The following is a 23,371-nucleotide window of genomic DNA, read 5'->3' as shown; positions in this document are numbered from 1 at the left end:
ATGTCTCTGTGAGCCGAAACGAGTCGCACGCATTAAATTATTGAGGAAAAGTGCGACTACCTTTCATTTCAACATGGAAAAAATTTTCTTGTGATATCTTAAGCCAATGTGAACCTCACCTCAAGTGTTGGTAACTACGTAAGTTCAGGCGCGGCGTTTTACCATGTGAAGACACAGATGGAAGGGAAGAAGAGAGTGGTGAAGAGAGACATGAAGAAAAAGAAGAAGGTGGAATAGGAGAGAGAGGGAGAGTGGTTTGAGGAGAAGATGTCAGGAGGGGAGAAGGGAAAGATAGTAATGAAGAGGAATGGGGTTGTCTAAGGATAAGGGCGGTGAATAATAATGGGTTACCGAAGACGAAAGGAGATTCCTGTGACGCGGCGAGAGGAATGCCAGAGGAGAGGGGAGGGAGGAGACGTATAACGGACCACGGCCGAGCAGGAAAAGAGAAACAAAAAAGACCCGAAAATTCAATGCCCTCGCACTGCGACTCGACTTTTTTAAAGGGGAATAGTGGAAGAAAAATACACTTAAATTTTACACATTCTGATCGGAAGCGTAATTTCGATTCGTCATACGGGGCCCGAGATCTCGAAACTTTGCCTCGCGAACAATTTTTTTGCTCTCGTCAAATGAAGGCAGCAGACGAAAGAGATATTTGAGTTTTAAGTCTCGCAGCATTAATTCGCCTCTCAGGGCCACATGCTTTATGCTTTTCGTCGGAACTGGACGGTGATAAAAAATTAAGTAACCCGTTTTCCTTTTCTTCCAAATACACCGAAAGTGGAAGAGTCTGCTTTGAGTGAACGCTACAAAGTCGACAGGACTGAACAAAAAACAAACATCTGTCATATTTCACAGAAAAGCTCTCTTGCCGATGCCGTTGATGAATACTTCATGTCGGTAATGACCGGACGAACTTTGTACGACTTAATGAAAGTAAATTTTCTTTTATATGTGAATGCAGAAGGATTATAAAATTTTGCTCCGAAAACATTCCAAATATCAGAATTATGATTTTAACTTCATGATCTCAACTCAAATCTTTCGGCCGTTTACGGATACAGGATATGAATGCCGTAAAACTCTCAAGTCTCCGTGCCATAAAGCGGACTTGGATTGATGAACGTAAAGATGAAAAATCTGCTGATGGAAAATAAAAAAAGACTTGAATTACAGAACGACTTAATCCCTTAAAATAGGACGTATTCATGCTTTAAAAGGACCTGCTGCGACTGAGATATTACGGCAATGCATGCAGACTTTATAAATAGCCAAAATCCGTGATTGGTAACATGGCCAATGTATGACAAATTCGCCAGACACGCGTGGGATAGCCTGCAATCACTGCCCACCAGTTTTAATTGGCAATGCCAGGCATGACCTTCAATATGTGATCTCTCTCAGCACCAACCATAAGAAACCACCATACACAGATATAATTACCACAAACTGGCTCTTCAATCGATATCTTGGCAAGTATGGTATTAGTTTAATTAAAGAGTAGTTACCGCAAATAACCGATGAAAAAGTTTCACCACATGGGATTTTAAATCCACGAAACGGCAAATCTTGAAATTACGGCAAAAGTTTTGTGAAAAGTGCGCATCTTTCAAATACAGCATCAATTAATTGTTTACACATGTATTTAGAGTAAAAACTGATTAATCCAGCGACGTTCTTTTGCATTGCGACGCTTTTAAATTTCTTTTATATAATATTGAGTTTTGCGTGAACAGAAGTCATCATCCACTTATACCATAATACTCAAATAACACGAATGGTCGTTCAATATCAAATAAAATAAGGTTTTATTTATGTATTTATGTCCAAAAATACAACATACATCAATTTTAAAAATTGGAAATCTTAGTTTACTGAGTGTCGTTGAAAATAGTTAACTGTTATTTCACAGCAGCGTTTCGCTATGTGCCTTTTGCATCGTAAGTGTTGTAAATAAGTGGATAATGACTTCTGTTTAACCGAAATTCAATACAATAAAAATGAGTTTTGAAAGTACTGCACGAAAAAAGAACGTCGTTTGCGGTCACGCATGCCAAAGAATATATTTAAACATAATACTAAGAAATTCGCTTTGAAAAATCATCTGACTTTGGCATAACACCTGACCGGAAATCGGGATATCCTCGTGCCGATCCCGTTCAAGCTAAACGGCTTTTTCTCGCAGGGTACGAATATTTTAAAAGAGGATCCTTAACTCGGCCTCTAAATGTGTTGTCACCCTCCGCGCATTTAAAAGTGTTTACAAAAGTCGCCACTCGCGTCGCTGACGGACAAAATGATCCGAGCTTCTCGGGGAAATAAAGCATAGTCAGGTGTGCCAACCGAAATTTACATTGGCGATGGTGCGAGCCATAAAATTCGTAAATTTTCAGTGCCATTTCTCGCAATTACTAACAGTTTACTGCAAAATATTGGACAAAGTGGATCGCATCGCACTCATTACCGCGCCGTGGACATTTTTAAAAGCCGATTCAAATGCGACCGAATTGGCAATAGAAATCATCCTTCTATCGGATGGAATTGGGCCTCCTCTATGCAGTCCCCTTGTCCTAGGGAATCGCTTCCGATGAGAAATTTCAAAGTACCCATGTTACGGCGCAGATTCTACGGCTCGAAAAAATTCGTCTGTCTCCATTGTGGAGACTTGAATGCGCGGGAGGCACTTCATGAACGTTGACCCTCTCTCTCTCTCCCTCCCTCGCGCACTGCCCACCTCCACTCGGTGCAACTCACGCTTTCATCGTCCCCTCCACCGCATAATCGATTCCGAGAGGCTTGCAACAAAAGAGCAGAGGGGGGGGGGGGGGAGTTAGACCCCCTTTCCACAGCACCACCGCGTGCATTATACTCCGGCACGATGGACAAGGAGAGTGCTTCAAAGCTTTTGTGTCTCCTCTCCATGGTAATCGCTCGTGGCACTCGAGAAGAGAGAGGAGGAGGAGGGATGTAACAGAAGAATGAAAGAAAAAAAAGTTTCATCGTTCCTGGGGGGGGGGGAGAGGAGAGGAGGGGGGTAACAAAGGACCCGGAAAGACATACACGCCGTAATGCAGCACTTATCCGTCCCCTCTCGTGACCTTGGGAACAATTCCACTCTCGAAATTATTTCCCTTGTGTGTGTGTGCATGTACTTCCACTTGCGGATCCATCCATGCCTTTTGCTTCTTCCTTCCTCCATTTCCTTTAACCTCCCATTTGAGGAGACGCGCACGAATAAGCTGATTGCTCACGACTGAGATGGGCAGCGAAGGAGGAACTCGAGGGGAAGGAGGGATAATAATTCGAATGGTGCATGAGCCAAGGAGGAATGATGGGGGGAGGGTCGCGGCATGAAGAAAGAGAGGAAGAAATGAAAGCAAATGGAGAGAAAAGAATGGGAGGGCAGAAGCATGCGAGAGTCACTTGAAGTGAACCAAAATTGTAACTTTAATTATTTTGGTGCTCTTATTAAATTCTAGTTCGTATTAACGCCGGTGTCGTAAGAAAAAGTGTGAGGTACAGACACATCCATGATTTTATTTTATCGCGATCCAGATCATGTAAGGCAATAATGAATAGGCAACATGTACATCTACTAAAAATCAATTCGGGTCTTTCAGCCACGCCATCAAATTACAGATAGGAAAGCGTCCACGATAACACATTAACGCGATCCGACATATTATTGGAATTTCAAGAAAATCGGAAACAGTTCATACATCGACTGCATCTTTAACAAAATAGAGGGTGTCAACAATGGGGTAGACTGTGTCGAGCAATCGAGAAATGGATTCTCGTGTATTTCGCTTAGTACTGAAACACTAAGTCCTACAACGCTATAGCTGAAGTCGATTCTACATGAAGCAATTTCAAGAAATCACGCCTAGAGTTATCCATTTTACATTATGGAAATGAAAACGGGAGCAAGTGACATCGAAAAGCCTAAATCAAAACCGATAGTAATGGGTGGCTCGAAGTTTATATGTACAAAGCACGATTATTACAAAAGAGGATCCTCAAGTCGGTTTCTAAATGTGTTGTCATCCACCGCGCATATCAATGGGTTTTCAAAAGCCGCCACTCGCGTCGCTGACGGACAAAGTAATCCGAGCTTCACTAACGAAATAAGGCTTAATTAGGGGCTTTAACCCATTTACGGCCAAAGGTGCGAAAACGCACCATTTTTTAATTAGTCCGTTATAAATTATCCACCCTTTTTTTAATTAGTTTTTCCATGGTAAATTATTCATTAGATAACAAACTTATTTTTATAACCATTTTCCTTTAAAATTTAAGTGTGGATATTTAGTTATAATTTTTCAAGTTTTGTAAATTTTTTGCTCATCGAGGGCTATCAACTTAATGTTTTTTTACAAGTGCCATAAAAGTATTTATGAATCAAAACACTCGTATTATTAATAAACTATTAATGCTAAATCACAACAATTTTTTAAAACCATCTAATGTATTTAGAGATACACAAATTTGACACTTGTATTTAATGGTGCGTTTTCGCACCTTTGGCGTTTGGGGGTATGGCAGACTAGGAAAAGGCACCGTGCGGAGGGACCTTGGCCGCTTACATTGTACACCACCATGAAGTTAATCGTGGAACGGATCTAAGCACTTATAGGGTTCAAATACCATAATATATTTTTTCTTATCTTATTGGTGTCGCAGTTGTCGGTTGGTACAATGTGACTTGCGTCAAAATATTTTGCGTCAAAATATTTTGCGTCAAAATATTTTGATCAAAATTTTTGTCCAAAAATTTTGATGCAAATATTTTGATACAACTGGACTGGGGGTGTCCCACGATGCATCTCATTTTGATCAAAAACAAACTAAAGACGATATTTATGTAAACAACTAGGAAACTTGTGGAGGTGATGGATTCTTTCTTTTTAAGCAGGCGAAATTGTTTGAACAGGCCTCTTGAACATTAAAGATGCGAAAAAAAGAAAACAGAAGGAATGCTGAACTTGGCCTTGCCTGGAAAAGGGGTATGAAAGCGTTGGAATAAGCATGCTAAACATGTTGGAGAAGGAGTTGGTCGCCGATGTTCCCGTTTATTATCGATAATAATTGACGACAAGTCAGGATATTTTCATGTCCCTTATCAGCAAGGTTGAGGGCAGAATAAAACGCCAGGATACAAACGTGAGGCAGTTTATTCCCGCGAGGAAAATGTTATTAATAAATGATGGACATTGTGGTTGAGGAGATGTTATGAATAGTGCTGTAAGCGTGCATTTAAATCACATTTTTCTCTCCTAATCTAGCAGTTTCTAAAATAAGGTCCTTATCCTATAATCATAGTAATAGAAACGGGCAGCTGTAGTGTTTCACAGGTACAATCGTCAGTTCATATTAGTCATTTCTCCAGCTGCTCGCTCGCATTGTATGCCTTCCATAAAGCGTAAAATTCGGCCTCGATACCTTAAGTAAATCTTTTATTATTTCCAAAACATCCCTCCTGGTATTGCGATTCTAAAGATTGCTTCCTTTCTATTTAAGATCAACTGATTATTACGGATTTCCTAGTTGAGAGCTTCCATCGCCTATCACTGAGACAAATATTTGCTCATATTTACCTTTAGGGCCACACCAGGCGATGAAATAGACGATCACGAACGTATATATATATTTGAAATAATGTTTTGTGAATTCACTTCGTGGTATGGTGATATTATAAATTTAAAACTAAACCTTTTAGTATTCCATACAATACTAATGAAAAAACTCAACCGGTTTCGATATTTTCAGGTCCTTATCTAGAGGTTTACGATTAAGATAACGACCTGAAAAAGTGGAAACCGGTTGGGTTTTTAATGCATACTGTGTGGAATACAACAAAGTTTATTTTTGTGTCCATAATATACATAATTATTAATTAAAATACTCATGCAGACGATAAATAAGTTTAACGTATTTGGCCTGTGTGTCAGCGCTTGGCGATGCTTTTTTGTCAAAGGCCCTGTGATTGGTTGGTTTCATCCAATTGGATGAAAATTTAGAACCTGTCCTATCCATTTGTACAAATCGGTGATTTGTACAAACGATAGGACCAAAAGCCAGTTGGACAAAATTTTGACCGTGGGACAGGGTGCGCATCAGTTGCATCAAATTTTGATCAAAATATTTTGACGCAAATTTGACCGTGGGACATCGGCTTTAGATACATTGTGAACTAATGAGCACCCCTGCACGAGACCAGTCGGTTCTTGACTGTGAGTAATGTATAGTTTCTCAAACAGCAATGGTCATTCAGAAACAGAACGCCACTACGAAGACATCCATAGAGTTTACCTTCCAACTCAAGAAGTAGGCTTCAAGAAGGTATATACGCAGGTACACTCCCATAGGTATATACGCAGTAGTAAGGTGTGCCGTGTGTAACCGGGTCTTCAGCTTCAAGATCATCGACATTTCTGGCAACGTAAGTGTGAAAAATATTATCTTTTTTTATTATTTTTGCAAATTTGCCGATACTAAAACTTATTTACGACTGCTTTAGATGGATAATAAAAGAAGGTGTATGTCCACTCAAGAAATCCTGGCCACTTTAGAGGAAACCCTGGATTATGTGGATGAAGCCACGGATGTTGTCTACATACCACCAGACGTTGACAACTTGACGGATGAAGAGGACATCGATGACAACATTCTAACTGCAGAGCCGATCAGCAACGACATCGCGGGAACATTTGAAGTGCATCGAGGCGATGGTATAGTGGAGCACCAGCTGAGTGCGCAAGAAGCAGAAGAAAAGCCGTCAGGGCGCCGAAAAAAAGGTATCCAATCCTCAGACAAAAGTGACTCATTTCCAAAATGGAAAAAAGGCATTGATGTTAAGTTTTCGTGTCATCCGATATTTAAAGAGAAGGAATATGATGATAATATAAAACTTGAATTTGGAGGCATGTCTCCATCAGATATTTTTCACCTGTTTCTTGATGATGAGGTTTTGGAGAAAATGGTATTTTTTACAAAAAAGTATGCTAGTGATAATAACAGGCATGAGTTTAACATTAGTATTGTAGACTTAAAAAAATTTCTTGGTATTTTGATTCTCTCTGGGTATCATGTGCTCCCTCAGCAGGACATGTACTGGTCTAAAGATGAGGATAAATGCGTTGAATTAGTTCGTAAAACTATGAGTAGAAAGAGATTTAGAAGCATAAAGGAGAATATCCACCTTTCTGACAACTCTTTTCTCGACAAAACTGACAAATTTGCTAAGCTGAGACCAATATATTCCCTATTGAATGCTAAGTTTTTGCAATTTGGAATTTTTTCTCACAACCTTTCCATTGATGAGCAAATGGTTCCGTATTTTGGACGCCACTCAGCGAAAATGTTTATAAAAAATAAACCAGTTCGATTTGGATTCAAATTATGGTGCCTTTGCTCCTCAGATGGCTATCTCTTCCAATTTATTCCATATGGAGGGGCTAAATCAAACCCTGATGGAGTGAAGGTAGGATTAGGAGCTAGCGTTGTTTTGGATTTCTTGAAAATAATTCCTGATATTGCACAGCATCGGCTATTTTTTGACAACTTCTTTTCTTCCTGGTCCTTGTTCCAAACACTAAAAGAAAGGGGATCCTTTGCAATTGGAACCATTCGGGAAAATAGGACTGGAAAATGCCCGCTTGAAGACTCAAAGACTCTTGGTAAAAAACCTCGCGGCTCATTTGATTATGCTTTTGACAAGGAATCTGAATTGTCCGTAGTCAAATGGAATGATAGCTCTGTTGTAATTGTGGCTAGTAACACATTGCCAGTTTTCCCTTTAGGTAGCGCGAAAAGATTTAGCCGTAAGGAAAGAAAAGAGGTGACAATTCCCCAACCTCTTGTCATTGGGGATTACAATAAGCATATGGGTGGAGTAGATCTTCACGACAATGCGAACGCAAATTATAGAATCAAAATCAGAGGGAAAAAGTGGTGGTGGCCATTATTTACTAATTTAATAGATAGCGTGTGTACCAATTCATGGAAAATCTACAGGAAGGCCACAGAGCACAAGATCTCTCAAATTGATTTTAGATCACATATTGCGCTAACTTTGATCAAAGGTGACCGAGTTACAATTGACAATCGCGATGATATACATAAAGAGGGACCATCAAATCCGAAAAAAGGCAGACCATCTCGTAATTCCTTACCAGAAGACATCAAAAAAGATAATGTAGGCCATATTATCGAGAAAAATGTGTCAAGGAGAAGGTGCAGGCTATGTAAAAACCACACAGTATATGTTTGTGTAAAATGTAATGTGCCCTTACATCCAAAGTGTTTTAATAATTTTCATAAATAAAAGGGTTTATATATTGTATGAATATTTAAATAGTGATGATAAATACTAACTTATGCGTTTTTTTGTGGATACAAATAAAACAGTGGAAAAGAAAAAGATTTTGTTTTTTCAAGGTATGTTAACCGAAGTACCCACATTCCGCCAAAGGTGCGAAAACGCACCATTATTTTTTTGGTATAAATAATTTTTTTAGGGGCTCAAAATTTTCAAAATTTCTTTTCTAGTACCGATTGAGCCTAAATATGATGATAAATTTCGAAATTTCTACCGAATATTAACCTTGGCCGTAAATGGGTTAACCGATATTTATCTAAATACAGATGTGATCTATCAAATTCTTAGCTTTTCAATGCTATTCATCGTAATTACTAAATAATTCAGAACATTGGAAAAAAAATAGCGGATCACATTGAACTCATCAACGCGCCGCGGATATTTTAGAAAACTGATTAAAATGCGACCGAAGTGGCAACAGAAATCAGTCTTCTATGGGACGAAATCGAGCCTAATCTATGCAGTCCCCTTGGTGCAAAGCATCGCCTCAGAGCAAATCCCGATCAAACACGAGGTGGAAGAGGTAGCAGTGGAGCTAAAGGGTGGAGATGTTGGGGGGGGGAGAGGTCAAAGGAGGAGGGAGGGAAATCCCGTCTCCCGGGAGTGATGGCAAAAAACAGATTATATGACACGACAAAAAAAAAGCAAACAATACCTTCCCTCCGCTGTAATTTGGACTGGTCCAGCCTCATCACTCTTCTGATGCCGCAATTATTTCTCGATACATTTTCCAACAACCACCCTCGCCTATCATTCCACGAGGAAATGTGACGACAAAGAAAACGAGTTCCTGTTAGGAAGATAACAATAATGTTTCCTTCTAGACATTTGAATTTCAATAAATAAAATACATATTGAATAAATTCTATACTGAGTGGACATTTCAAAGTATTGGCGTGAGTGCATGATTGTGGGGTTTTTAAATAAATGATTTATCGTCGTTTTGATGAAGACGATACTTGATAATGTTTTCAAGAGAATTATAAATAATGTTGATGAGCCACGAAAGAGTTTTCCAGGATATCCAAGTTATTTAAACTCAAAAGATATCCGACAAATTGGGAGTCATGTTATAGTTTACTGCTCACAAACTTAGTGGTTCAACTCGAAGAGTGGTTGGAATAGGTGAGGGTGGAGCTCACTCATACGGACGCGAGTGGAGTGTGAATTTCTCACATTTAAAGCACGGGGTCATTCATTTTCTCGGGCAGCCACGTACTTAAAGAATTATGACTTGGAATGTTTACAGGATTCAGTCAATGTAGTCATTAATTCTCGAGTGCATTAGTTCCATCAAACATTTTATAGTAAAAAGTAAGAGCATTCATGAACAATTGTCTAACAATCGTCGATTATTTATTTTCATGAAATGAGATACTGAATAATGGAATTATATGTACACAAAATTGAAAACATTTTAACGACAAATATGATGTGATCATTCCAGAATTTTTTTAAATGTAACCTGACGCACCGAAAACCTCGCCCGAAAGTCATATATTCTCAACTTCTATTTATGAATCAAGACTGCAAGCACCACTCAAGTCTAAGCTAGTCAAGCATCAATCCTGCATCTAACTCTGCCTATCATCGTTCCTACAAAACGATTCCCTTGCCTTTATTTAAGTCATCAGATACTCAGATCCGAATATGATTTGAATTGAAGCCAACGCCCGGGCGTCTTCCGAAAGAAAGTTCCTTATCATGCAATAGCACAAAAGTTCTAGTTCCGATATGCATTTGCTGCATCTCTCTTTCTTCCGTATATCTATAGTGACTGATCATAGATTCGTATGCCAAAATGAATATACACGCGGTAAGTCTTGTTAAACTTTATTATTATAATTAAAATGAACACCAAACAGCATAAAAAATTTATTTCAGATTATGTAACCCCATGTAGCTTGCTTTAGCAAGTGGAAAATTATTTTAAGCACTCCCGCTGAAATTTTTTTCATTGTTTTGTGCGTATTCCATGCCCATCATTTTAATGGCTCACGTAATGAGATTCCAAAAATTGAATATTGCAGACAATATGTCCGCGCTTCAACCTAAAGCTCTTAGGTTGGAACTGAAGCAGAGCGAAACGCGATTCCTCAGAATTGAGGTCATAGGTTAAACGAAACCATTAAGCTATGAGCAGAAGGAGCACTTTGACTTCAGTCAAGTACCAGCCGAGGAAACTATTAGTGAAAGGAGAAACAGAAGTAGGTACTAGCATAAGCGAAGGATCAAAAATTCAACAAAGGGTTGGCAGGCAGACTGTTTATGACTACATTAGCATGTGAATCACGCGTTCGTGAAATCATAATGCACTAAGCCGGGGCACGAACGATAAGGAAAGGAAATACATACCGAACTATTACCAACGGATGAATACAATCATCGGAAGCCCATCCAGTTAATCATGAAGCACCGTGGCCCATCCCTATGGAATGGAACTTGGAGGAGGCGACCAACAGCTATGATCATTTGACTCTGGAAGGAAGGGTGGAGAAAAACCATGCGTCCGCAATAGCCTTCTCTTAAAGAAAGGCGCCAAGGGGACCACGACTTAACGAACCATCCGACGGACGGAGTGTTGCACTTGAAGTGCTCTCCACAAAGCAATCAAGTAGGGATCGATTAGCTTCTAAAAAATCTCTTCCACCGCTGAAAAATTCTCTGCCAGGAGGAAATGGCGGAGAGAAACCCGATGTTGGCATTAGCCCTCTCTAAGCGAAAGGCGCCAAGGGGACCACGGCTTAACGACCCATCCGACGGACAGAGTGGTTCACATGAAGTGCCCTCCTCAAAGCACTCACGTAGGGATCGGGAAGCCCTAGAAAAATCTCTGCCATCGCCAGGATTTGAGCCCGAACCATCTGGATGGGAAGCCAGTACTCTAACCACCACACCAACCCGATCCCCACCCAAGCGTTAACCAGACAGTGCGCCTATCTTTTTCTCTCTCACTCGCTCTTTCCTCTCCCTCATCTGTCTCCCTTTCAGTATTTACCGTCTGGGAGTTGTCGTACGCTTCCCTTTTTCCCAAGTCAGCCCCGCGATTCTCATGCTTCAGACACTTTTTCCCGGACCGCCAGCACGCAACCCGCTCTTTCTTACGTTCACGCATCATGTTGCATCAATTATTTGGGTCAATTCGACTGGACAGCTCTCGCAGGAGGGAGTCTGCTTCCTCCATCTCCTCCTCCGTCTCCCTCGCGTCTGAAAAGAAAAGGAAGAAGGAATCCGCCAGCCAGCGCAGCCGCGACGCGTCAGGTATCTCGACAACAGACTGCCCACCCACTTGAAACTCCCTCATCGACTACCAACCCCGTGGGTACTTAAAAACGCAGCAGTATCATTAGTCGCACAGTTCCACGACTCATATCGAATCGAAAACCACGGCTTATACGAGAAATTGTCGGAGAAAATGTTAATTTTCTGAATTCGAGTGGCTAGTTACCGTTCGCGCACAAATGCCATAAAGTTCGAAGCGTACAGTTTAATGAATAAATAAAAATATTTCACAAAAGGTCCACAATACTCTAAAATACTCCAATTTTTTGAAAATTGTGTTTCTGGGAGATAAACAGATTGCTGAGGCCCTAAGATCCATTACGAAGAAGTTTAATGCAGTAAAAACAATCAGAAGGGTTAGCAAATAAAAGTTTTTATTTATTCAAATCTCACATGGTGCCCGAATATGGTCAGTGTCGACAGGCAGGGTATTGACACCGCATAACACCCAAATGATGACCGAGTTTCCCTAAAGAAGGAAATTTTCCTACTGCTATAAATGTTATCTTGATATACGCTCGGTCTTGCATCGTAAAATTATACAATATTGCACCGAATTGCTAAAAAATGGCTTTCAAAAATTGATTCCGTCTGTTTTAATAATTGCGTCAAAGGATATTTCATAGTGCACAAATTTCTTTATCGTTCACCACACTGCAATACTTCATACTTATCTTAACTCTCGGGAAAAATCATTCTCAAATGCATTGGAGAACGTTGATGTTGCCCGCTATGTTTCGCGAACACAACGGATGAGGACAAATATAACTCCATTTTCACATTTTTTTAGTTGGACTAGTATTATTTTTGCCATTTATTGAAAATGGCGGTGGAATCGATATTTGAAAAATTAAATTTTTGATTTTTTTTTCTCTGCATCGCACTCTCAATACATGTCTTCAGGCTCTTTAATTTTGAAGTCCTTATCCGCAGTTTCGGTGGAGTAAAATTTGATTAAACGTGTAACACCACAAATAAAGACTCCTTTCTCATAATATTGTGATGTTGAACCGTAATTAAATTATAGTCATATTACAAATCTCGGTCCTGAGCAGAGAGGCAATTAGATAAGGAAGAACTCTCGCCCGCAGCTTTTTAGAGAAATGGTCCAACACAAAGAGCCAAGAATACCTCTCACGCGTCAAGGGAAAAGAGAAAGCACTAATGTTTGATCAGTGATTAGCTTTTAGGGGGGACATAGAGAGGTCGAGCGGGCAGGAAAATAAGACTGAAAGCCAACGCCCTTCCTTCAAACCCAAATTACGCAATCCCTCATTTACCACATTATCATCCTTGAATTCCCGACCTAAGGGCAGATCCTTGGGCTTTGATGTTTAAGAATATTATTTGAGAGGCAACATTGAATTTAGCCAAAGATTCATTATATGCAGGGACGCCGGCTTACAAAAAATATTGGGGGGGCCCAAACCGGGGATCTTGCCTCGGGAATTTTATAGGTAGTGATTTTAAGTGTTTTAAGCATTTTAGAAGAGTCATATGATCAACATTAGAACCCTGATAACTCGAATCTCGATATCTGGACACTCCGGGGAAAATCGACAAGCCTGACACATTTTTTCCTCACACCCACAACGAATTTTTGAGGGGGCTCGAGCCCCCTCAGGCCCCATGGAGTCGGCGCCACTGATTATATGACATTATTTCAGAGGATGAGGAAACTAATAGCAAATGAATATGTAGCAGTAGTGGTTGTAAGAGCAAATTTCAACTATCTCATATTTTTGTAAATGCTATTCTCTGATTTTGTAGGCAATTTTAAATACTTATTAGCTAATTGGAAGGATGACGGCTCTATATATAACACGAGAAGGAAATTTATCACACATAGTGTTTCCAGTCACAAACACTCAAAAACTTGGTTGTGTCACCCAATCGCTCAGAAATGAGAACATTTTTTTAAATACGAGTGATTGCTGGAAAACGTTCAAGGTGTTTAAATGTAGTAACCCTTTTTAATTGTAATGAAACGAAGTATACATCATTATAAAACACATATGGTCATGCATGTGGGCATACGGTAAAAAAGAGAGCGCTTGCAAATAATACTTTTACACAAAGATATAAGAATTGCCAGCGATAAACACTATTGAAGGATTCTCTGGATCGACACCCGTTAAGACTTTGCCGAAGTGAAAAAAGATCAAGAGGGAGAAGTAACCATAATGTAATGGACTTTAATCTACGTATCCTCTGGTGACCCAATCGCGAGATTTGATATCGAGATTTATCTCACAACTGTGTCCATTGGAGACGGGCTTCAAGAGCTCTCCGAGACTCGAGTCTCGAAGATTTATCTCAAGGAAAATTAGTGAAAATCACGCCGCTATTAAAATGCTGAGATCAGTCTCAAGGAACAGGGTTGTTTCGAATTCTGAGATTATGTCTCGAGAGTTGGGAGTCATACTTGACCTTGTGGTTACATTTGAAATCTGTCAATGGTTTGAGGCTTCACTTGATGGAACTACCTCATGGCTACCAAGAAAGAATAAAAATGTCCTAGCCCCAAAATAATTTACGAATAATTGTGGAAATAGCCAAGTTTTATTATTTCCTGGTAATCAATTGAAATCTTATCGCACGTTGTCACTTAAGTGGTCCGTTCTCATTTCCACTGATGACTCCACTCCCGAAACTCAATATCGAAAACTCCAGTGGACACGTAGCTTTACGTACAGTTATTCAAGGGTTCCTCTATTTAGTTCATCGAAATTCTTTCGATGGGCCTAATTTCGCTAGAGGCAACATAAGTGACATTAGTATCTCATTCTGAGAGAATTGCAACAGAAAAGCGAAAAGAAATAAAGTAACAAGCTAAAGAATATAATCAATTCACCGTCCCTCAGGGATAGCTTAAAATCCATGAATAATGCAAAAAATTTGGCTTTAATTTCATTCGCTGTATGTTGCAAGAACTATAATATGCGAGAAAGTTCACTATGGTAGCCTCGCAAACAGTGAGCAGTTCATTGCCGAACACAAACTTTCTCTGTTCGGGACAAGACGTTTCATTTTAAGTGCATCGTCATAATTACAGCTTCCCCAAGCGACTCTACGACAGTAAGTGCATTCAGTGCACCTGGCTGCACTTTGGTGGCACAGTCATCGAAGTGATGCGACAGCAACGGTATTTTGTGTCTTGCTCCATTTCGAGCGACCCCTCCCTCACTCCATTTCTGGCAACTTTCCGAAATGTCCCTTTTGCCCTTCAAGGTGTAGTCGATAAAACCTGAGACCACTTACGTTAGCGTCTCTCTACTTTTTCTTCTCTGACTACAAACGTAATTTTTTCCTTCCATTGTATACATGTAATATGTACAATATTCAACACTTGATAATGATTTGAATAAATAAAGCTGCCTGTATCGTGACTACAAAAACGAACCATGAAGCAATATATAGTGCTATCCCGGCGGAATCCATGAGTAAGGCTACTTAGTTTGTAAATTGCATTTTTACTTCCGTTCTGGCAACACAAACCATTTTACTAAGTACTGGCTTTATCTATTTCGCTTGAAACTTTCTGCAACCAAATTATGTTTATGAATATTCCTCTTCAAATGCATACGAAGATCACTGACATAAGGAGAAGATTTCATTCCATGGTCTCCTTGCGATAATTTAAAAAAAATCAGAATGAAAACTGCTTTATGGTCTTTATATATTTCTAAGGAAAGAGGGTTTAAATATCAAGGGTCTATTTCCCTTATCTCCAAAATGACAAGAGCGGTCAAATTAAATGAATTAATCCTCCATAACGTCACTACAAAGTTGCGACTGAATAAATTTTTTAACTGAAAGAAACTTTCCAATCGGTGTCCCACAAATATTACGATAATAACGCAAAGGGTTGAAAGAGGTTCGATTGGTAATTGAGGTGAACTGGTGACAATTTATTGACGTGAGTAAAAATAAGACCACTTATTCTAGTGCTTAAAACTATCCTCACCAATTTGCTACCACATGAATTTTACTGGAAATATACATGATTAGTCAATAATTGACATTTAATAATATTTCTTGGAGTTTTAGGTCAATATAAAACAAGTTATAGCCAACGTTTCGATTAATTTAAAATCATCCTCAGGGCTATGAAAGAGAAAACATGAACAATCTAAAATACAAAGATGACAACGATATACAATATTTTTACATAAAAATGTTACGATCGCGTTTTTAATTCAGTAATATAATTTAAAGTATACACATATATATATAAGAACAGAATAGAATACACAAAAAATTTTGACAATAATTGACGAAATTCCAAGCAAAATTACAAATATTCGTCCCTCCTTATACGTTGAAGTTGGAAAAATACTTTAATATAAAAGCCGCCACGAAAAAGCTCACTTGTCCATAGACGAGTACCACTGATTCCATCCATGAAGCGATAGAAGGCCTTGTAGAAAGCCGGAAAATCGAAGCTAAGCGTGCGGTAAATGACAGCCTAAGATAGCTCGAAGGACGCTAAATATTACTCACGAACGCAAACGATAACACGTAAAGCCGCGCTCAAAGGATTTTTTCAACGCGATTCTTTTATTACTTTACCCGCGGTGTCTCAAGCGATCGATTTTTCCTGCCGGCAGCAATTAATCAACCGAATGGATGTCGATGTTAGAGCGACGAGACATGTTGGGGAGATGTTGGGAGAGAGAGCACGGCCTGCTTCCCTTTTGACTGCGGCCGGCAGAGGTAAGCCTCGACGGTGCCACCGCGGACGATGTAACAGCATCAGAAGTTCTCCCCGGGGGAGTACTGATGCAAGGTCTCCGACGGCATTACGTACGAGCAGTGATTCTTGATTGATATTTCGGCCTGCTCGGCGGACGAAAGGGCGTGGCCCTCAACGTAAAGAACGGCGGGATGGGATCGAGTGCAACACGACGGATGGTAGCGGAAGATATGAGGTGTAAATTGAGAGAAATGATGAAAGGGGAGAGTGGAATAACTAACGGAAATAGGCGATCCAACTGATAGTCTAAAAGTTTGACGGTCATTTTTAATGCCATAATTTATATAGCTTTCATATACATTTTCTATCTCATGATAAAACTTCTCCTTTGCTCAAACCAATCTCCCTACAGATTTATAACGAATTTTGAGACTACATTATAACATTCGATCAAGTGCTGGTATTTTTTAATAAAATATAAAATTATCACTCAGAATATCTCTCCTAGTTAAGAACTTGAAGTCATCACTTTAATCTATGGCCGTCAAATATTAATATCAAGTGCGACTCATGGTTACCTAATCTGTTTCCTGGGAAGGTAATTCCCGTAAAATTACTCATATAAATCGGGAACTTTATTAACATACACTTATAAATTTCAATGGAAAATCGAATTCACCAGGTAATTTATCATAAATAAGCCTTTAATTTACTCCTAAACATCAAAAAAAGTAAAAATAGGCGATGCGCAATCACACCGAAAAATTAAAGAAGAGAACCAACACCGATTTACATTCTTCAACCCAAGTGCCTTAAGCATGAAGGAGCCCTCATTAAACTTACCTCTCAGCCTGAGCCATTAATTCGTTTTATTTACCTACGCTCTGAGTCTGAAGAGCATTAGGGAGCAACGACCGTCACGTTTCAACCGCTTACATCGATAGATATCCTTAACGGATCAATAGCACTGTGAAAAGAACAATGGCATCAGACTCCTAAAACCATGACCAAAGGATTTCATAATTTTTAATGGATGCGTATGCACCATAATTCTTCCACTCCCATGACATATGTAAGAAATGAAAAGGAAAGCCAAATGATCCGTGCCCAAATGACCTCATAAATGAAAACGACCAAATGTGAATGGCCAAAGGTGAATGAAACTAGAACGTCAATCGTGACAATGTGAAAGAGTCTATCTCTGCTGCTATGGAAATATTGGTAGAGTTCAAAATGACGATAGTATCGCGTTCCCAGGTCCTAGTTCAAGAGAGAAAAAAAGGAAAAATATCATGATGACCATCAAAATAGGGGAAAAGCGATAATATCAAAAACTATTAAGTCTTTTACGAAAGAAATTACTTTATTTCTCATGCATGAGTGACAAATGCCTCTTGAAGAAACGCAATCCAGCAGAGCTTACGACCGATTTCCGTCTAACATATTGTACTTAAGATATCAGAATGATTACCGATCTTATAGTGAAGGTTGCATTTAAAAGAGGACGCCAGTAACACCTAGTTTCATAAACTATAAACTACTTTCTTCCAAAATGTGATAAAAAACGCTGAAAATAAACCAAAATTCAAGTGAGAGATAGGTGATATTAATAATGGGTATATGACGCAAAATCACGTCTTACCTCAATAATATTTTATATTACACGCTAAAAGCAAGTGATAATTTTAATAAGCTGATCTTTGAGGGCTTTAATGTAAATTTCTTTGAATTTAAAAATGATATAAATGACTTATTTACACTTTTACTAATCAGAACTGTCTCATATTTTGATGGCATTTTCATTTTCTCCTTTCAAATTTACATCCACGCCTCCTTGTACTTCCATTCAAAAGATATCTATATTTATATAGATTTGAAGTTGCTCCTTGTATTAGAGGAAGATAATATGGTTATCAGCCGTGAGCACCGGAATATCAAGAGGAATGCTCAGCAACCTCTGCGGAAGCATTGACTCCATATCTTTACATAAACAATTTTGAGCGTATAATCCTCTAAACCAAGTCTCCAATAAACCACTGATTCACTTTAATGGCTCTCAACCTACTCTTCCAACAGCACTATCTCACATATAAATAACAAAGCCTACGAATGTGTCCCACCCAGTGCTTTACTTCCAGGAGCTCCAGCCATATTCTCATATAGCGACGGTAGCGCTAGAAGACAGCAAGGAGTTAGATCTTTCTCAAATGGCGAGATACACGGAAACATGGTGATCGCCAGACATCGATGAGAAACGTATGGTTGGAGAGGCTAAGGGCGAGGCCGCGGGTGAGGATGTGGCGGAGGTAAAGATGTTAAGAGGGGAATATGATCACAGTGAGACGGTAGGAACAACAGCAATGGAGGTTACTGCGGTGACGAAATAGAAAGCAATAAACAAAATAAATAATGGGAAAAAAGTAAAATAAAGGATTAAATGCATAGCATAGTGAATTCAATAGTATATTTATATATATATAAAATATGATGTCTGCTTGTCTGTCCGATATGCGTTTCCATACAGCTACATGGATTGCGGCCAAAGTTAATAAGTAGGTGCATCTCATGCTCTCAAAGTCCGTAGTGCTACTCTCGGTTGCATCCGGCGAGTAATTTGCATCGTTTTGTCATTACCGAACACTGCAAGTGCGCTCAGCGCCACCTAACGCCCATTCTCCACTCTCTGCCTACTCTTCCACCTTCCGATAACGTCCTCATTCACTCTGCCATGTTTGTTTATCTTTGTGCGCGCTGTGTGCGAGGTGAAGGCCGATTTGGCGACTTATAGTTCCAATACTGCCTTTTCTTATTCAACATTAAACATAGAGGTTAAGAGGTGGGAAAAAAGTTCAGGGATTATGGCAAAAAGTGACACTTAATGTCATGGAGCGTAACGATATCTCTAATTAGTGCATGCAGTTACCCAGTGCATTATTCAGACGTAATCTTACAGTGATCATCGTTTTTTGCCTTAGATCACTGCAATAATGAGCAAAAATTATACACAAGATATAGACGTCGTTGTAATTAAGTTATTCAATAAGAGAATTTTTCCCTCTCCACGGAGATTATTTACGTTAATTTTTACAATCTATTCCGTGTCTTCAATCGAGTGACTATTAGAAAAAGAGAAGATTTAGCTCCCGATTTTTCAGCATAAAAAACCCATTTTTATGGAAGACTTGATTCTTTTGGAGTTAAAAGCACTGTCCTTACGTGAGGCAATAATTTCATTCAGCCTCATCGTGTTGAAAATAATTAGTTCTAATACTAAAGCCTGAATCACACGATCATTATTTTCGTCCCTCAGAGAGGTAGCTCCAGTCAAAGCTTAATAGACACCAAATAAATGACCGCTCGATACAATATTTTCACACGTTAATTCTCACCGCCCCTTTTTCTATCACTCACTCCGTCACATTCACTTAAAACTCTCATTCAATCAAAAGCCAAGCGTGGCGTTACAATCTCTGTTAGCAGCCGTGCGTTCTGATTGGCTGAAGGAAGGTGCAAGGTATGATTTGACGGAAAAAGGAACGTGGCGAGTGATGGATAAAGGGATGGAAAGCCCATCCTTAAGGCCGATTTACACGGTACATTAACACGTACGGGTTAATATGTAAACGTATGAACGCGATAATGAACGCCAAAATGCACCGTGTAACCACCCAACTTGTGCGAATGCATGCACAGAAAATAGAACCTGTTCTAATTTGGTTCATGCATTCGTACATGTTCCGTTTCGGTCCACAAAAATCATTCATGCAAAAAGACATAAAATCGTACGTGTTAATAAATCGTGTAAACAGGCCTTTAGGGTCATCGCGGAAAATGACCGCGAGAAACGGTTATTTTTTTCCATGATCGGTGGAGCGTTCGCTGGAGTTGCCCCTCAAGAGGGATGGGGAAAAATCGTGTGATTCAGGCTTAACAGATTTTGGGTCTCCACTGGCTAGATTATGAGAAAAACGGAATGAGACTGAAGACCTCTATGCACAATGGGAAGGATGCCGTTGTCCTCCTCGAACGGACGGTGGGAACTGAACCGATACGTGAGTTGGTCGCTTAGGGGACGATTCTCAAGTTTTTTTAACAGGGTTTCGGATAAGCAGCACGGATTACGATCGTAGCGTGTACTAATCCAATGTCACGCGGTACAACTTTTCTTACGGTATCCGCTACGAGAAGCTACGGGCTCTGCCAAATTCTACGTTCAATGATTGAGTTTCATTCGAGGCGTATTCTGGATTTAAGAACCTCTAGTGACAGGAATAAAACTATCGAGGAAGATTGGCGGAAATAGCTTACCAACCCCAAGGTTAATATAGTCAACACAGCATAAATGGACAAACACATAAAAATAAACAGAATTTGCTTTTAAACGTTAGAGAGTGTAATGGCCTCCGATCTCTGGACTTAAGCACGTCTGATGACTGGAGCAAAACTTTCAGGAAAGATTCGAGGGAATAACTTATCAAGCCAAAGGTTAATAAGCTATTCCATCGCATAGGTCATCCTTATAATTCCCTCGAATGGAGAAAGCCTAACGTCTCATGTGAGATTTCGAAGTCTTCCGCGTGAACGGCGGTGAAATATACATGAATTGCCAGAGTAAAAAAATCCCCTGGACCGGGAAATGAATCACGGACCTTTGAAAAGTCAAAAACGTCCAGGGTCAAAGTCCACACAACATCAATTGACCAAACACATCAGCATAAGTAGAAATTGTCGTTAAACGTTACAGAGGAATCGAGTGCGAGACATCACCCTAAAATAACTCCGATTCTTACCTTGTCTAACCATCACATCTCCCATCCTCCTCCCAGTCAACTAAACTCCCGCGTTATCAACTCAATCCCATCCTAATCCTATTCTCCAGCCATGGACCAGCTTTGCGTAAACTGTGTATTCTAATTTCTTTCATATATATCAGCCCTAAAAATTTGTTTAATTTTACGTTCGTGCAACGGAGTAGAGCCAAAAAGTAGCCTTCCATTCCTCACAACAATCCCCCCAAAATGATAAACCAAATCCCTAGGTAAACCCTGAAAACCCAACTGTCTCAAATCATCAAAATCAAAACAACATTAATGAACCAAACACATCAACATGAATTAAAATTATTGAGCAAAGGTAATTGATCTCTACGGCCTCGGTAAATTAACGGATGAAGAAAAGGATCTCCAATGGCCGTAAAATTTGGCACCACTCGTCAAACTAAAAAAAAAAAATCCGGTCGGTTAGTGTGCATGCGGCTGTGGTAGTGCCTGGTGAGGAAGTAATATTCCCGTAAACTACCACAGGAGGTAAATTGAATTGAATAGGCAGATACTTTTTGGAGGTCCATTAAAAGATATGAAGTGATAGTACTTTGCACTTTTCCACATAAAACTTTATTTCAACAGGGTCGATATGTTTCACTGCACTGCAGCATTATCAAGACTCCAGATGAGTCTTGATAATGCTGCATGTTTTATGTGGAAAAGTACTAAGTATTATCACTCCATATCTTACCACAGGAGGGTTTTTTGTTTTTTTGTTTTAGTTTAATGAGTGGTGGCACACTTTGCGGTAATTGGACACCCTTTTCTTCATCTGTGAATAAACAAAAATTGTTGTTTAAGTTTAAAGAGGAATCGAGTGCGAGACATCTCCCTTAATTACCTCCGATCTTTGCCATATACAACCATCGCCCTTCCCCTCCACCTCCTCCTCCCGCTGCACTCCCTCGCTCTCAACTCAATCCCAATCTAATCCTCTTCTCCAGGGGCCTCTCGCCTCAACGACGGACGTCCGCTGCAGTCCCGGCCACCTGCTGAGCAACGGCCGACATCTTCCATCAGTTGTCGGCCCTCTTATCGTCCGCGAGATACAAGGAGGACTCGAGGCAAAAAGCCAAGCGGAGAAGGGCGGAGGAGAGATTTCTCGTGTGTGTGTGTGTGTGTGAGTTGAAGTGCAGGACGAATCAGCGACCTTAATCGGAGGAGATTGACGAAGGGAGAGAGGAAGGAGCCGATGCGATGGGAGAATATGACCAAAAAAAAGAGACGATCGGGAGGGGCGTTGTATGCATATTCAGTGTCGCACGCTCTCCGCGGGCAAGGCGAGCTCGGAGAAAAATGTGAGCTTCGAGAGAGGAGAAGGAATGTAATAGATGGTATCTACACCAAACCACACGAAGAGCCAACTCCAGGATTTGAGAATGAGGTCTCGGGATACCAGGCTCATGATGGAATGACGGGGGTGGATTCAGTATTGGGAAATGGTTAATTTTGGTAGAAATAGAATGAATATTTAATTTGTGTATGACTCATACAAATTAGCAAATACAGAATACTCAAATCATTAAAGAAATTCATTAAAATCCACAGTTCGAAGATGTTCCCAGCGGCGATGACCATATTTTAAGTCACCTTTAGGAGTAACCGCATGCTACTGCCCAAGTCCCCATGAGCACTGCATGGACAAAATGAGGATACCATAATACTAATGATTATTTTTTTCTTATTAGGCACCCATGGTGCGGGGGAAAATTCCTCCTTCTCCGGCCATGGAGAAGCTTTGTATACTTTATGCTTCTCATTTTTTCAAATGAATCGGACCTGAAAGTAATGTGTGAGGTTAAAATGATAGCCACCAGGATGAAATTGGATTAGCGACGGATAAATTCTCTAATCAACCGTAGAAAAGCACGTAATCTGAAAGCCATTAGTGACTCCTTCAGTAAGGCGTGGAGTAATAGAAAATATGATCAACGGTGAGAAACCCTCTCTGAGGCGAGTGCTAGAGAAGAAGATGAAGAGTAAAGGAAAGTATATTCGAGAGAGGGAGAGTGTACATTCGTTCCCTGACGTGAATGACTAAAGAGTTGTGACAGTCACCCGCGAAGGCCTGCAACCCCAAGCAGAAGGTTGAATGGCTTGAGTGATGGCGTGGGTAAGGGGAGGAAGAATGCGGGTAGCGTGGAAGTGGACATGCAAAAGAATGGACAAGGATGCATGCCAACCCCGATT

The 23,371-nt window shown here is 40.0% G+C and overlaps 1 protein-coding gene across 4 annotated transcripts in view; it reads right to left on the bottom strand.

Moving 5' to 3' along the window:
• LOC124166613 overlaps positions 1-23,371 on the bottom strand; it is a 313,116-nt gene that overhangs the window by 211,710 nt on the left and 78,035 nt on the right. Inside the window, exon 1 of one of the 4 annotated variants that reach the window (XM_046544230.1) lies at positions 9,036-9,164. The exons of the other annotated variants lie outside the window; for them this stretch is intronic. The gene's annotated coding sequence lies outside the window, so the exon portion shown is untranslated. Of the gene's footprint in view, positions 1-9,035; positions 9,165-23,371 lie in introns of those variants that run through there. 4 annotated transcript variants of the gene reach the window in all.

This window comes from Ischnura elegans, chromosome 1, assembly GCF_921293095.1.
Source record: "Ischnura elegans chromosome 1, ioIscEleg1.1, whole genome shotgun sequence".
In the NCBI taxonomy this organism is placed as follows: domain Eukaryota; kingdom Metazoa; phylum Arthropoda; class Insecta; order Odonata; family Coenagrionidae; genus Ischnura; species Ischnura elegans.
This window is presented reverse-complemented; position numbering and strand designations above follow the sequence as displayed.